Source organism: Narcine bancroftii, chromosome 4 (assembly GCF_036971445.1).
Source record: "Narcine bancroftii isolate sNarBan1 chromosome 4, sNarBan1.hap1, whole genome shotgun sequence".
Taxonomy (NCBI): Eukaryota; Metazoa; Chordata; class Chondrichthyes; order Torpediniformes; family Narcinidae; genus Narcine; species Narcine bancroftii.
The window spans coordinates 7,906,032-7,921,151 of record NC_091472.1 but is presented as its reverse complement, the minus strand read 5'-3'; the positions used below and the strand labels follow the sequence as shown (position 1 = coordinate 7,921,151).

Sequence of the window (15,120 nt, the reverse complement as noted above, 5' to 3'; positions counted from 1 at the left end):
CGGCCGGGTCTCCCGGACCCCAGAGTGAAGGGAGGGAGAGAGGGAGTGCGAGAGAGAGAGAGAGAGGGGGGAGAGAGGGGGGGGGGAGAGAGAGAGAGAGAGGGAGAGAGAGAGAGGGAGAGAGAGAGAGAGGGAGAGAGAGAGGGAGAGAGAGAGGGAGAGAGAGAGGGAGAGAGAGAGGGAGAGAGAGAGGGAGAGAGAGGGGAGGGAGAGAGAGAGAGAGAGAGAGGGAGAGAGAGAGAGGGAGAGAGAGAGAGAGAGGGAGAGAGAGAGGGAGAGAGAGGGGGGGGAAAGGTGAACCCTCTTTTGTCAATGTTGTAATTGGGAGGGGCAGGGCGAAAGCAGCCAGAACTGGTCTCCAACGCCCCCTTCTACTAGCACAGCCCTGTGTACCTATCGGAGAGAGAGGGAGGGGGGGGGGGACGCCTCTCTGAAGGATCTCCTCAAACGGGGAGCTCGTTGGGGCGATTAGTCTTGGCAAAAGTCCGTCTGGGTGGCGAGCAGCGAGCGCCTCTCCCGTGCACCGACCCAGGAGTTCAAGCACCCAGGACAAGGCTGTAAGTTGCAGTTTTATCAATCTCCCGAGCTTTTTCTTTAAAAAAGAAAGGCTTATTAACCATTTACGGGGCTGAAACAGGCCACGTCGGCCCTTCGAGTCCGTACCCGTTCACTTGAACAACTCCATTGGCTCAAACCTCCCGCTCTCCGCACATAACCCTCCAACCCCCTCACCTCCATGTACACATCCAACCCTCTCTTAAACGCCAAAGGGACCCTGCCCCAACTATCTCATTCGGAAGATCATCCCATTCTGCCACCACTCGCTGAGTGAAAACGCATCCTCTAATATTTCTCCTCAAGTTTTGCCCCCTTACCCTTAACTCATGCCCTCTTGTTCCAACCTCTCCTGCCCTCAGGGGAAAGAGTCTGTTTATGTCTAGTCTATCTATTCCTTTCAACATTTTAAATACCTCTATCAAGTCCCCTCTCAACTATCTACGTTCCAATGAATAGAGCCCCAGTCTCTTTAATCTCTCCCTGTAATCCAGATGCTGTAAACCAGGCAACATCCTGGTAAACCTTCTCTGCACCCACTCCACCTTATCTATATCCTTTCTATAATATGGAGACCAGAACTGAGCACAGTACTCCAAACCTGGCCTCACCAATGCCTTAAACAGCCTCCCAGCTCCTTTACTCTATATTATGATTTATGAAGGCCAGCATTACCATATGCCTTCTCTACCACCCTGTCTACATGGGAATCCACCTTCAGTGAACTCTGTACCATAACCCCCAGGTCCCTCTGCTCCTCTGCGGGCCTCAATGCCCTCCCATTAACTGTATATGTCTTATTCTGGATATTTTTACCCAAATGCAACATCTCGCACTTGTCTACGTTGAATTCCATCTGCCATCTTTCAGCCCACTCTTCCAAACAAACCAAATCCTTCCTATTCTCTCCAACCAATTGCAGAATGCCAATCGAAAATTTGTAATGAGTTGGGCTGTGTTTGGAATGCGTGTGACTTTCTCTCTCTCTCTCTCTCTCAGAAACCGACTGGTGTCGAGAGGAGAAGCTGGAAGGTAGAATGCGATTCAGAAATCCCCCCAACCCAGAGGATTTCATATAGACCCAGGTAAGGGACTGGGGCACCGTGTGTGCGAGGTGATATTTAACATCGCCCACCTACAAAATCGACACAAAGGAGTTGCGGATTTTGGAGCAGAACCGAACGACTGGAGGAACTCGAGACCATCTCGACCGAGGGATGCGGTCTGGCTCCGCTCAGTTCCTCCGGCAACTCTGGGTCAGTTCGAGAACTCAACGATTCGGTCAGCGTCCGCAGAGCTCGAACTTTCAAGCCGGTTCGCTCCACACTCGTTAAGTGGCCCACTGGAGAAGACCCCGTTCGGGCTCTCCAACCGCTTGCTTTAATTTTGTTCTGGAGCGGGGTTTCAGGCGTTGAGTAAAGTATCCCCCCCCCCCCCCCACCCCCCCTCCATTTGTGTCCGCTTTGCATTTACTTGGAAACGTGTGTGCGCTGTTTAAGCTGTACTTTCCACCCCGGGTCTCCTGCGTCCTGGCGGGACTCCTTAAGTTTATGGCTGAAGCTAAACAACGCGTCGTCCCTCACCTTCCATCGTGGTGAAGTCCCAAATCGTCAGGGTCCGATTTGAAGTTCACCCTTTGAACAGCAAGATCGAGAGAGCGCGGGGCAAGGGGAGATGCGGACGGGAGTTGGGGCAAGGGGAGATGTGGACGGGGGTTGGGGCAAGGGGAGATGTGGACGGGGATTGGGGCAAGGGGAGATGTGGACGGGGATTGGGGCAAGGGGAGATGTGGACGGGGGTTGGGGCAAGGGGAGATGTGGACGGGGGTTGGAGCAAGGGAGATGTGGACGGGGGTTGGGGCAAGGGGAGATGTGGACGGGGGTTGGGGCAAGGGGAGATGTGGACGGGGGTTGGGGCAAGGGGAGATGTGGACGGGGGTTGGGGCAAGGGAGATGTGGACGGGGGTTGGGACAAGGGAGATGTGGACGGGGGTTGGGACAAGGGAGATGTGGATGGGGGTTGGGGCAAGGGGAGATATGGATGGGGATTGGGGAAGGGAGATGTGGGCGGCGGTTGGGGCAAGGGGAGATGTGGACGGGGGTTGGGGCAAGGGGAGATGTGGACGTGGAATGGGGCAAGGGGAGATGTGGACGGGGGTTGGGACAAGGGAGATGTGGATGGGGGTTGGGGCAAGGGGAGATGTGGATGGGGGTTGGGGCAAGGGGAGATGTGGATGGGGATTGGGGAAGGGAGATGTGGGCGGCGGTTGGGGCAAGGGGAGATGTGGACGGGGGTTGGGGCAAGGGGAGATGTGGACGTGGAATGGGGCAAGGGGAGATGTGGACGGGGGTTGGGGCAAGGGGAGATGTGGATGGGGGTTGGGGCAAGGGGAGATGTGGATGGGGGTTGGGGCAAGGGGAGATGTGGATGGGGGTTGGAGCAAGGGAGATGTGGACGGGGTTTGGGGCAAGGGGAGATGTGGACGGGGGTTGGGGCAAGGGGAGATGTGGACGGGGAATGGGACAAGGGGAGATGTGGACGGGGGTTGGAGGAAGGGAGATGTGGACGGGGGTTGGGACAAGGGAGATGTGGATGGGGGTTGGGGCAAGGGGAGATCTGGCCGAGGGGTGGTTGGAGCAAGGGGAGATCTGGACTGGGGGGGGGGGGGGTGGATTGGACCAAGTTTACACGGATTCCAGTGTAGGACCGGACACGTTCAAGGCACGGTTTGATGCTCACGACCACGAATTGCCTCTGACTCTCGGGGTGTCTGAGACAGGCATCCAATTTCAGTGGGGAAATTTGTCACCACAACCTCCGGCTTTCCCACCGAAAATAAAACCCCGATCCCATCAAACAAAAGCCCCCCCTCTCTCTTTCTCCCTCTCTCTCTCTCTCTCTCACACACACTCTCTTTCTCTTACACACTTTCTCTCTCTCTCTCTCTCCCTCCCTTTCCCTTACTCCCAAAACTAGTTTGAAAGGATCCACGGCTTTCCACCCCCGACTGAAGTGTTTAGAGTAAGAAAGCGACATTCTAGCGATCTCTGTCCCGAAGGAGTGCCTTCCCTCTTCCTCGCCCACCCGCACACACTCATCCGGCGGAGAAGCGGGACTTCAGCATTGCTGGAGAACCTGCCTTGAGCTGTTGCGTGCGTGAGGCTTCCACAGTCTCTCGGTGGTTTTCTGAACGCCCTGGTTCAAGTTGCACTCGCACTCAGCGCTGGCAGCCGCTGCTGAATGGAGCTGAGTTTCCTTCGTCCCCTGTTGAAAGTGTTCCTCTCGACAGCGCGATCACTGCGCTGAGAACCCCAGGGTGGCCCACGTCGGCTCCTCAAACGGACGGGCTGCAATCTTTAAGTAGGGGGTTCGGGGATATTGCAAGGCGTTGGGACCAGGCGATTCGGGACGCGGAATCTCTCCCCTCCGACACTGTCTGACCCCACCAGTCCCTCCAGCAGATCATTTGTGGGCTCAAATTCCAGTGCCTTGAGATCTTTGTGCTTCTCTCTTCCTAATCTTCCCAAGTATGGCGACATCGAATGGGGAAAAAAACACATTCAGGTATTTCTAATCTTTGGTGAAACTCCAAGCACTCGCCCTTCTTCCTTACAAATCTATTTGTTTGTGTAGGAGTGTGTATATGCCTATGTGTGTGAATGTGTCCATGTGTATATTCTTGTGTGTGTGTGTGTGTGTGTGTGTTGTGTGTGCGTGTGTGTTGTGTGTGCGTGCGTGTGTGTTGTGTGTGTGTGCGTGTATGTTGTGTGTGTGTGTGCGTGTGTGTTGCATGTGTGTATGTGTTGTGTGTGCGTGGGTGTTGTGTGTGTGTGCGTGTGTGTTGTGTGTGTGCGTGTGTTGTGCGTGTGCATGTGTGTTGTGTGTGTGTGTGTGTTGTGTGTGTGCGTGTATGTTGTGTGTGTGCGTGTGTGTTGCGTGTGTGTATGTGTTGTGTGTGCATGTGTGTTGTGTGTGTGTGGTGTGTGTGTGCGTGCGTGTTGTGTGTGTGCATGTGTGTTGTGTGTGTGTGTGTGTTGTGTGTGTGCGTGTGTGTTGTGTGTGTGTGCATGCGTGTGTGTATGTGTGTTGTGTGTGCGTGTGTGTTGTGTGTGTTGTGTGTGTGTTGTGTGTGTGTTGTGTTGTGTGTGTGCGTGTGTGTTGTGTGTGTGCGCGTGTGTGTTGCGTGTGTGTTGTGTGTGCGTGTGCGCGTGTGTGTTGCATGTGCACATGTGTGTTGCGTGTGTGCGTGTGTGTTGTGTGCGTGTATGTTGTGCGTGTGTTGTGTGTGTTGTGTGTGCGTGTGTGTGTGCGTGGGTGTTGTGTGTGTGTTGTGTGTGTGTGTTGTGTGTGCGTGTGTGTTGTATGTGTGTTGTATGTGTGTGCGTGTGTGTTGTGTGTGCGTGCGCATGTGTGTTGTGTGTGTGCGCGTGTGTGTTGTGTGTGTGCGTGTGTGTTGTGTGTGTGCGTGTGTGTTGTGTGTGTGTGCGTGTGTGTTGTTTGTGTGTGTATGTGTGTTTGTGCATATGTGTGTGTGACTGCTGTGGAGAGACTGTGTGGGTGTGTGAGTGTCTGGAGGAGACAGAATGCTTCTGAAGTCAAACCCCCAAGCCCAGGACCGACTGACACATGGTGGGGGCATAGACCTGCTGGTGAGGCTTTTGGACAGAATCCCACTTTACACGGAGTAAAATATTCTGAAGAACTATGGCAAGGAAGGACCTGTTTCTGTGTTGTGTAACTCTATGGTAAGGTGTGCCTGCTGTCTTTTGCAAATATTCCCAAAATTCCAACATCACGGAGAGAAATGTCTGATTGTCAGCTCGCTCCTGATGTGAGAAATTGAATTTCATTGTTTATCTTCACATATGTGAAGATAAAGTTGTTGCATGTGCTATCTAGACCAGTCAACTCATTCTGAGTAGTGCAACGATAAGAGTGAAGGTGTGATATTAGTCAAAGAGTGTAGGGTGCAGAGAAAACAGTGCAAGAGCATCATCTTTTACCTTTGAGAGGTCCATTAATGAGCCTGATTACAGCAGGAGGTTTATGTTTAGAAGCTCGCCTATCTTCTGCCTGTTGGGAGAGGGATGAAGAGGTTGTGACCCTGCAGTGTGTCAATTGCTGTTACTATCCTAACCTCAGCGAATATTCACCATTAGGTATGGAAAACCTAATGGGTATAGAGTGGAACGCTATAACCCGCTGGGTTTAGTGAACAAATAGTGGGGGCGTTGACAGAATATTTAAAATGTCACTGGCCATGGGGGAAGTGCCGGAGGACTGGAGGGTGGCTTATGTTGTTCTGTTGTTCAAAAAAGAATCCAAAGTAAACCTGGTAATTATAAGCCTGTGAGACTGACATCAGTGGTGGGTAAATTAATGTCAAATGTTCTTAGAGATAGTATATACAACTATTTGGAAGGACGGGGATTGATTTGGAGTGGTCAGTATGGTTTTGTACGTGGTAGATCATGTTTAACAAATCTTACTGAGTTTTTCGAGGAGATTACTAAAAAGTTTGATGAGCGGAAGGCGGTGGATGTTGTCTATTTGGACTTCAGTAAGGCTTTTGATAAGGTTCCCCATAAGAGATTAGTAAGGAAGGTGGAAGTGTTAGGTATTAATGATGAAGTAGTAAGATAGATTTGGCAATGGTTGGATGGGAGATGTCAGAGAGCAGAGGTGGAAATTTGTTTGTCAAATTGGAGGCCGGTGTCAAGTGGAGTGCCTCAGGGATCGGTACTGGGTCCATTGCTTGTCATGTATATATACACATATATATACATACACACACACACACACACACACACACACACACACACACACACATATATATTATATATATATACACACACACACACACATATATATATTTATTTATACATACATATATATATACAATCTAGATGGATTAGTAAATTTGCAGATGATACAAAGGTTGGCCATGTTGTGGACAACGAGGAAGATTATCAAAGTTTACATGGTAATACAGGACAGTTAGTAGAGTGGGCTGGAAGATGGCAGATGGAGTTTAATACTGATAAATGTGAGGTGTTACATTTTGGTGGGACTAATCAAAATAGGACATACATGTTAAAGGTCGATAATTGAGGAGAGCAGTGGAACAAAGGGATTTAGGAGCCATGGTACATAATTCTCTGAAAGCTGAATCACGTGGATAGATGGTGAAGAAGGCGTTTAGTATGTTCGCTTTCATAAATCAGAGTATTGAACGCTGGAGTTGAGATGTTATGTTGAAATTGTACAAGGCATTGGTGAAATTTGGAATATCATGTGCAGTTTTGGTCACTGAATTACAGGACGGATATAAACAAAATAGAGAGAGTGCAGAGGGGATTTACGAGAATGTTGCCGGGGTTTCAAGGTTTGAGTTACAGGGAACAGTTGAGCAGGCTGGGACTTTATTCCTTGGAGCGTAGAAGGTTGAGGGGTGATTTTATAGAGGTATTCAAAATTATAAGGGGGACAGATAGTGTCAATGTAGACAGGCTTTTTTCCACTGAGAGTGGGGGAGATTCAAACAAGAGGGCACAGATTGAGAGTAAAAGGGTAAAGTTTAAGGGAAACATGAGGGGGAATTTCTTCATGCAGAGGGTGGTGTGGATATGGAATGAACTTCTGACAGAGGTGGTAGAAGCAAAATTGATGTTAATATTCAAGGAAAGGTTGGATCGGTATATGGATGGGAGAGGAATATGGACGTGAGAGGTGTAGAGGGTTATGCACCAAATGCGGGTCAATATGACTAGGTGGGAGACGATGTTCAGTATGCACTAGTAGGGCCAAACTGGCCTGTTTCTGTGCTGTAAATGGTTAATATTCTGCTTGAAGTATCCAGCCAGATGATTATTTTTAACTTCCTGTGGGGACACAGGGTGGTATGATTGGTGTAGCAGTTAGTGCAATGCCTTTACAGCACCGGCAATTGGGACCTAGGTTCGAATTCCATGCTGCCTGTAAGGAGTTTGTACATTCTCCCTGTGTCTGTGTGAGTTTTCCCCATGGGCTCTGTTTTCCTCCCACCCTTCTAAATGTACACTGGGTGTAAAGTTGGGTGGCAAAGACCGATGGGCCAAAATGGCCTATAACCGTGCTGTATGTCTCGATTTAAATTAAAAAAAAAAGATTTGGGATGTGAGAGGTGGTGCAAAATCTCATGGATACAAGCCTTGATCAGCCACTGGAATGGGAAGGACCAAACCTTTCTGTCGATCCATCTCCTCTTCCACAGAACATTTACTCCCCAGCAATGGAGTCGCACACAGCCACTGGGTATCACTCCCAGGTCTGAACTGCTCCGAGGTTTCTGTGAGTTTCAGGCAAATCGACATCCCTGATCCATTTTCCACTGTCTTGAACATGGGCACCATAGAACATTACAGCACAGAAAACAGGCCCTTCGGCCCTTCTTGTCTTGCCAAACTACTATTCACCATAATCCCACTGACCTGCTCCCAGCCCATATGCCTCCATACCCCTCCCATCCATGTACCTGTCTAAATTTTTCTTCCATGTTAAAATTGAGCCTGCATTCATCATTTCAGCTGACTGCTCGTTCCGCACTCCCATTGCTCTCCAAGTGAAGAGGTTCCCCAAATATTTCCCCTAAACCTTTTCCCCTTCACCCGTAACCCATGTCCTCTGGTTTGTTTCTCACCTAACCTCAGTGGAAGAAGACATCTATTCCCATCATAATTCTGTGTACAGAGTCACAAGCTCTGGAATTCCCTTCCTCATCTTTTCTGCCTACATCTCTCTCCCTCCCCCAGCTAGGCACAAATCTGGTCTGTACTTGAACTAATCTATTTTGTTCTCACTGCATTCTCGTCAACTCCCCTCCAGATTCTACCGCTCGCGTAAGAACGAGAGGAAGTTTACAGTGGCCAATTAAACCCATTTCTTGGACAGGCAAGATTTACACAAGAACATAAGAAATAGGAGCAGGAGTCGTCCATTCAGCCCATCGAGCCTGCTCTGCCATTCAATGAGATCATGGTTGATCTGATCATTGACTCGATTCCACCGACCGGCCTTTTCCCCGTATCCCTTAATTCCTTTTTTATGTAAAAATATATTTAACTGAACCTTAAATATGTTTAATGAAGTCGCCTCAACTGTTTCCCTGGGCAGAAAATTCCACAGATTCACGACTCTCTGGGAAAAACAGTTTTTCCTCATCTCCGTCTTAAATCTACTCCCCTGAATCTTGAGGCTGAGTCCTTTTGTTCTGGTCTCACCGACCAGTGAAAACAATTTTCCTGCCTCTATCCTATCCATCCCTTTCATAATTTTATGTGTTTCTATAAGATCTCCCCTCATTCTTATGAGTATAATCGCAGATAAGGTAGTCTCTCCTTGTAGGTCAGCTCCCTCATCTCCTGGATCAACCTGGTGAACCTCCTCTGGACTGTTTTCAAGGCCAGTACATCCTTCCTCAAGTATGGAGACCACACAGTACTCCAGGTGTGGTCTCACCAGTACCTTGTACAATTGCAGCGTGACCTCCCTGCTCTTGAATTCAATTCCTCTAGCAATGGAGGCCAACATTCCATTTGCCTTCTTAATAACCTGCTGTACCTGCAACCCAACTTTTTGTGATTCACGCACAAGCCTTCCCAAGTCCTTCTGCACTATCGCATGCTGCAGTTTTTCCACCCTTTAAATAATAATTTGGAGAGAGGTGGACCAAAGGCAGGCAAATAGGATGAGCTTAGGTCGGCAACTTGGTTGGCATAGACATGATGGCCCACTTCTATACTGTATAGCTCTATTGCTCTACCAGCGCCCACTATTTTGGGGTATGGAAAGAGGCTCAAGCAGCTGGCATTACCGTGGGAACTTGCACCCTCCACATACACAGCACCCGAGTTTAGTATCGAACCTGGGTCACTGGAGCTGTGGAGTTGCAGCTCTACCTGCTGAACCCCTGTCCCTTCTTGCTCACTTACAGTTCCTGTGTCTGCAGTTTACGAATTCTCAAGGTCATTCTGCTCTTTCCCCTCCAGTTCCGACAAAGGGAATCAACCTGCAATGTTGTTTACTTTTTTTGACATACAGCATGGTAACAAGCCCTTCTGGCCCACGTCGCCCTAATACCCCAATTACCCTACAACTCCTGTATATTTATTTTGTTTAGAGGGTGGAATTAAACCAGAGCACCCAGGGAAACCCCACATGAGTCATGGGGAGAAGATACACTCCTTCCAAACTGCGTCAGATTCAAACCACGCCGCTGGTTCTGTAATTATCACTACTCTATCTGTGCCTGACCACTGCCACTCATAGATGCTGCCTGCCCCGCTGAATCCCTCCAGCCACACTTTGCTTGCTGCCCATTCAAACCTGGAAGGCTACTTTCCCACCCATGGAGACCAACCACCCAACTTACACGTGCACACCCTGACTTTGTCAGAATTCATCCTCGCTGGGACAAAATCCTGGGACCCTGGAATGAAAAGTGATGTGGGAAGACAAGAATGGCTCAAGAAAGAATTTTTCACCCTCCTCTCAAGGGCAATTAAGATGAGGAATAAATAATGGCCTTGCTAGCAACACCCCCATCCCCAACCCTGGATCTTGAACAATATCCTACATTGAAAGAGCAGAGCTCTGTATATTGCCGCTACATTGCAATGCCAATTAGCCTGAGGTCAGTCTGCAATGTTAAAGAAAGACATTCATTATATATCTCCCCATTCACTACCTCAAAATGTCCCAAAGTGTTTTATTGACAACCATTGAAGTAGAGACACTGTTAACTATAGATAAAGTAGCAGCTGGATTCTCCATAGTAAAGTTGTCCAAACGCTAATTTAAAAAATGACCAAAAAATACGATTTGGCACTGATGGTCGGGAGATAATTGTCAGTGTGGATTGAAGCAAATTCTTTTCTCTTCTTTCTGTTAACCCTCCATTTTTCTCCCATCCATGTGAACCTACGTTATGAGTGTTTTTCATGTCCCTATTGGACCAGCCTCCACCACCCATGAGAATTTTTTTTAACCTCTGACGTCTCCCCTAAACTCTCCTCCATTTATCTTAAATGTCCTTTATGTTTGCTATTGGCACCTCGGGTCACACTCTCTGCGGGTGGGGTGAAGAGGTGAGAACCTTGAACATCCATAAACAGCAAGGACTGATAACCCACACAGGCCAATAACGTCGCAGTTAATTGGTGCGGGCCGGTGAAGGAGAGAGTGTTTAGCCAATGGGTGGTGGGCGATGGAGACAGAAACCTTGTCTTCTTTAAAAAGACATTGGGTATGAAGAGTTGTAACTCACAGTGCTTTCCAGTTATTCTCGACAGCGGCCCTCTCGGGCCACAGCACATTTAAGTAAAGGCCTTGTTTTCTTTTCACCTTATGTAACATAAATATGTTTTATGCCATCGGTAGGAGAGAACTACTGAAGAAACCAACTAAACCTGCCTGCTTCACAGGGAAGGAGCCCCACAGACTCTGAGTGGAGCCCTCGGGGGTGACACAGCTGAAAGAAAAGGTTGAGAATGGGCTGGATTCTTAGGGGGAAAGAGGGGGTGTAGGACTCTGTTGGGAATGGCTGCTTTAGAATGAGAGCTGGGCTGTGAGCTCAAGTCAATGAGCACTGCATTTGGCCAACATTGTGCCATTGTTTAATAGCATGGAAACAGGCCTTTTGGCCCAACTTCGGTTAGAACAGAGAAGAGAGAGCAGGGCAGCCTAGGAACAGGCCAATCGACCCAATGATGTCTGTGCTGACCGTGATGTAAAATGAAGAGAAATCTCTTTTGTCTACAATTAACCATATCCCTCCATTCCCTGACTATTCAGGTGTACATCTAGAAGCTTCTTCACTACCACAATATAACATGCGCTTCCACCCGTTCCCATCGCCCACCACTCTCTGTGTAAAAACTAAATTGCCCTGCACATTTTCTGTGAAGGTTCTCCTTCTCACCTGTGATCTCTGGTCCTATGACCTTTCTCATTGACTAAAGACCTTGTCTCCTGATGACAAAAGCCTTGACTCCCTTGTTGGTGCTAGTTGTTCTAAGTCTTGAAAGGGACTGGTAGGGTAAGTGCTGATCTTCTTCTTGGCTGAGGAGGAGATTTTGGTTGAGGGAGATGGCCCACCACCTGCGAAAAGTGGGGAGCGGAGACACAATGCTCCCACCAAGTCCTACTGCCGTCCACTTAGACAATGGTGCAACCACAGTGTCTGGGCCCAAGATGGAGGTGCCTACTTTCGGCAGCGGGCACAAGGAAATGGGGAGACCACCCCCATTTGAGAAGGAGAAGCAGAGGAGATGACCCATGGGATGGTGACCATGTCGGCGGGCCAGAAGAGGCTCCGAGGCTGTTGAACACACAGGCAGTGGGGATGTTGGTGACTTGAGGCGATGATCCCATGCAGGCTATGGGTCAGAGGACCTGCGTCAGGCCGCGGACTGCCGGAGTCTGGCTGAAGAGGTACCAGGTATCAGAACTGAGATGAGAGAGAGTGCCGGGTTGGGGGGGGGCAGGGTTGTTGCTGAGGGGCTTCCTGATTGTGTCAAAAGTTTGGAGGTAGATTGTAAACCTCCAACAGATTTGTGAGCTCAGTCAGTAAGTTTGAGATAGTTCAGGAATCGGGGAGGGTGGGGGGAGAAAGGAGTTGATTGAGCAAGAGAATGGGTTATCACGAAACAAAATGGAGAAAACATGACTGAAACTGAATTATACAGAAGAGTGCAAGCATTGGGTCTATTTAAGAGCTTGATAACTGCACGACTCAACAATAACACCAACAATACCATGTACCCTCCCTCCCTTATCTATCGATTACCTCCTGCCTATTAGACTGTGCTCCTCCCCTGCTCTCCCCCCCCCCCCCACCATTTTATTTGGGGGCCTGCCCACATTTTTTCATGCCTTGATGATGGGCTCAAGCCTGAAATGTTGGTTATGTATCTTTATCTTTGCTATATAAAGTTCACCAGCTGAGTTTCTACAGAATTGTGCTTTTACTTTGACCACAGTGTCTGCAGACTTTTGAGTTTTACCGAGGCACCATTCAAACTGTCCTCAAATCTGGAGGTTGGCATTTCCAACATCATGTATGTTCTGCCCCACAGGAGGAGGAAGGGGGGGGAATAGAACGTGACATCACCTTTAATGTGTCTGCTGGTTTCCCGAGACAGGGGGAGGTGCAGATGGAGTCAATGGAGGGGAGCTGGGGTGGGGGGGTGGGGGGGGGGTGTGTGATGATCTGGCCATGTTCACAATTCCCTGCGGTTTCTTGCAGTCTTGGATGGGAGCAGTTCCCATCCTATGCTGTCATGCATCTGGACAGGATACTTTCTTGGGTTCTCCTGTAAATGTGGCAACAAGATTGTTCTCACTGCAGTCACGAGCTGTGAGCTGTTGTGAGTTGAGCACATTGCTGAGGATATTAGCCAGTTCGACATCTGGCCTTAGTTAGTGCCATGTGTTTTCCTCATTGAGGTGTTCCTGCGATCTGATTCGAATATTTGAAGACTGTTTCTGAATTGGGACCTTGCCCTCACTGTTGTGGTTGGAGAATGGGGCAGGGAGTGTGTGGGCTAGTGGGAGATGGAAGGTGAGGAGTACTCAAGGAGAAGCAAACTTGAAGCAAAGTTTCCAGCATATGGGACACATTAACCTGAGGTACGAGGTAGTGCTGCACATTTAAATAAAGCACAAATTTCAGTGCTGGAGAAAATATCTAATCCAGGGCGGACCACTTCAACCGAATGAAGAAAGCACTATCCAGTGATACGTCCTCGCCTCAAGTATTCAGGAGATCTGAGCATCACCATCAAGGTTGGAAGTTGTTGGCCAAAGGTGGTTTCCAGCGCAGAAAAGAGGTGGATGCTATGGAGCAGTGGTTTTCAACTTTTATTTTCCCACTCACGTATCACCTTAATCCTCATCGGAAGACCACAGTCAGTACGAATTGGAAACAACGTCTCCTCCTCACTGAAATCAACACAGGTGCACTTCAAGGATGTGGGCTTAGCCCACTGCTCTACTCACTATACACCCAAGACCATGTGGCCGGGCACAAGTCCAACGCTATCTACAAATCTGCTGATGACACCACAGTTGTCGGCAGAATCACAAATGGTAATGAGGAAATGTACAGGAGGGAGATAGATCAGCTCACTGAGTGGTGTCACACCAACAACCTTGTCCTCAATGTCAACAAAACCAAGGAGATGACTGTGATCTTCAGGAGGAAGTCAGGGGAACACAAACGAGTCCTTATTGAGGACTCGGTAGTGGAGAAGGTCAAGAACATAAAATTCATGGCTGGCAACTTTTCTGAGCATTTGCCCTGGAATTTCCATGTCAATGCAATCATGAAGAAGGCTCACCAGTGGCTATACCTAGTGAGGTGTTTGATGAGGTTCAGTATGTCGCTGAAGACTCTCAAAATCTTCTACCATGGAGAGAACTCTGGTTGGTTACATCACTATCTGGAATGGAGGCACCAACTCTCAGGACAAGAAAATACTCCAACGGGCATCAAACTACACTCCATCAAAGACTTCAGTGACTAGTAGAGTTCCACAAGGATCTGTTCTGGGACCTCGTGATTTTTCTAAATGACCTAGATGAAGAGGTGGAAGGATGGGCCAGCAAGTTTGTTTATGGCACAAAGGTCGGAAGAGTGCTGAAGGTTACCAAAGGTTATTGACGGGATGGGCAGAAAATGGAGTTCAATCAGGATAAGTGCGAGGCGACGCATTTTGGAAGGATCAAACCAGAAGGCTGAGTGCAGGTTTAATGGAGTGTGGACCTTGGGGTCCAATTCTATACATCCCTCAAGGGTGCCGCACAGGTTAATAGGATAGTTAAGAAGGCCATTGGGATGCTGGTCTACATTAATAGGGGGATTGAGTTCAAGAGTAGAGAGGTCATGTTGCAACTCTACAAATCTCTGGTGAGACCACACTTGATGAAGTTGTACCTTTAGCAACTTAAATGGAGAATTGGGAGCAGGTCAACATGGGGTAGAAGAGGCCTTGATTTGGGGCAAAGAGTGGAGAAAATAGGAGAATGTCACACACAGGACCAATTTCCTTAACTCGCTAAGGATGCACTTTTGATAAAAAAAGAATTGCAAAGCAAAATCACATTTAGCACATTGCTAAATACTGACCGGATATTGTGTTCAGTTCTGTTCATCTCCTTACAGGAAGGACGTGGAAGCTATGGAGAGGGTGCAGAGGAGATTTACCAGGATGTTGCCTGGATTGGAAAATAAGTCTTTTGAGACAAGGTTCGCAGAACTGGGACTTTTTGGAGTGGAGAAGAATGAGATGAAACTAAATAGAAATCTACAAGATTATGAGAGGCATAAATAAGGTGGATGGCCAGCACCTTTCTCCCAGGGCAGGATCAGCAAACACCAGAGGACATCTGCACAAAGTGAAGGGAGGGAAGTTTAGGGGAGACATCAGGGGTACGTTTTTGTACCCTGAGAGTTGTGGGGGCCTGGGATGCCTTGGCAGGGATGGTGGTGGAGGCTGAAGCATTAGAGGCATTTAAGAGACTCTTACA

At 48.6% G+C, this 15,120-nt stretch overlaps 1 protein-coding gene across 6 annotated transcripts in view; it reads left to right on the top strand.

Annotated features, from left to right (window-relative positions):
* Window positions 1-401: 401 nt before the first annotated feature.
* adgrg6 (adhesion G protein-coupled receptor G6) overlaps window positions 402-15,120 on the top strand; it is a 174,685-nt gene continuing 159,966 nt past the window's right edge. For 5 of the 6 annotated variants that reach the window (XM_069930716.1, XM_069930712.1, XM_069930711.1 and 2 more), the window contains exons 1-2: window positions 404-557; window positions 1,555-1,640. The gene's annotated coding sequence lies outside the window, so the exon portion shown is untranslated. Of the gene's footprint in view, window positions 558-1,554; window positions 1,641-15,120 lie in introns of all 6 variants that reach the window. The other variant, XM_069930713.1, reaches the window with a different exon arrangement.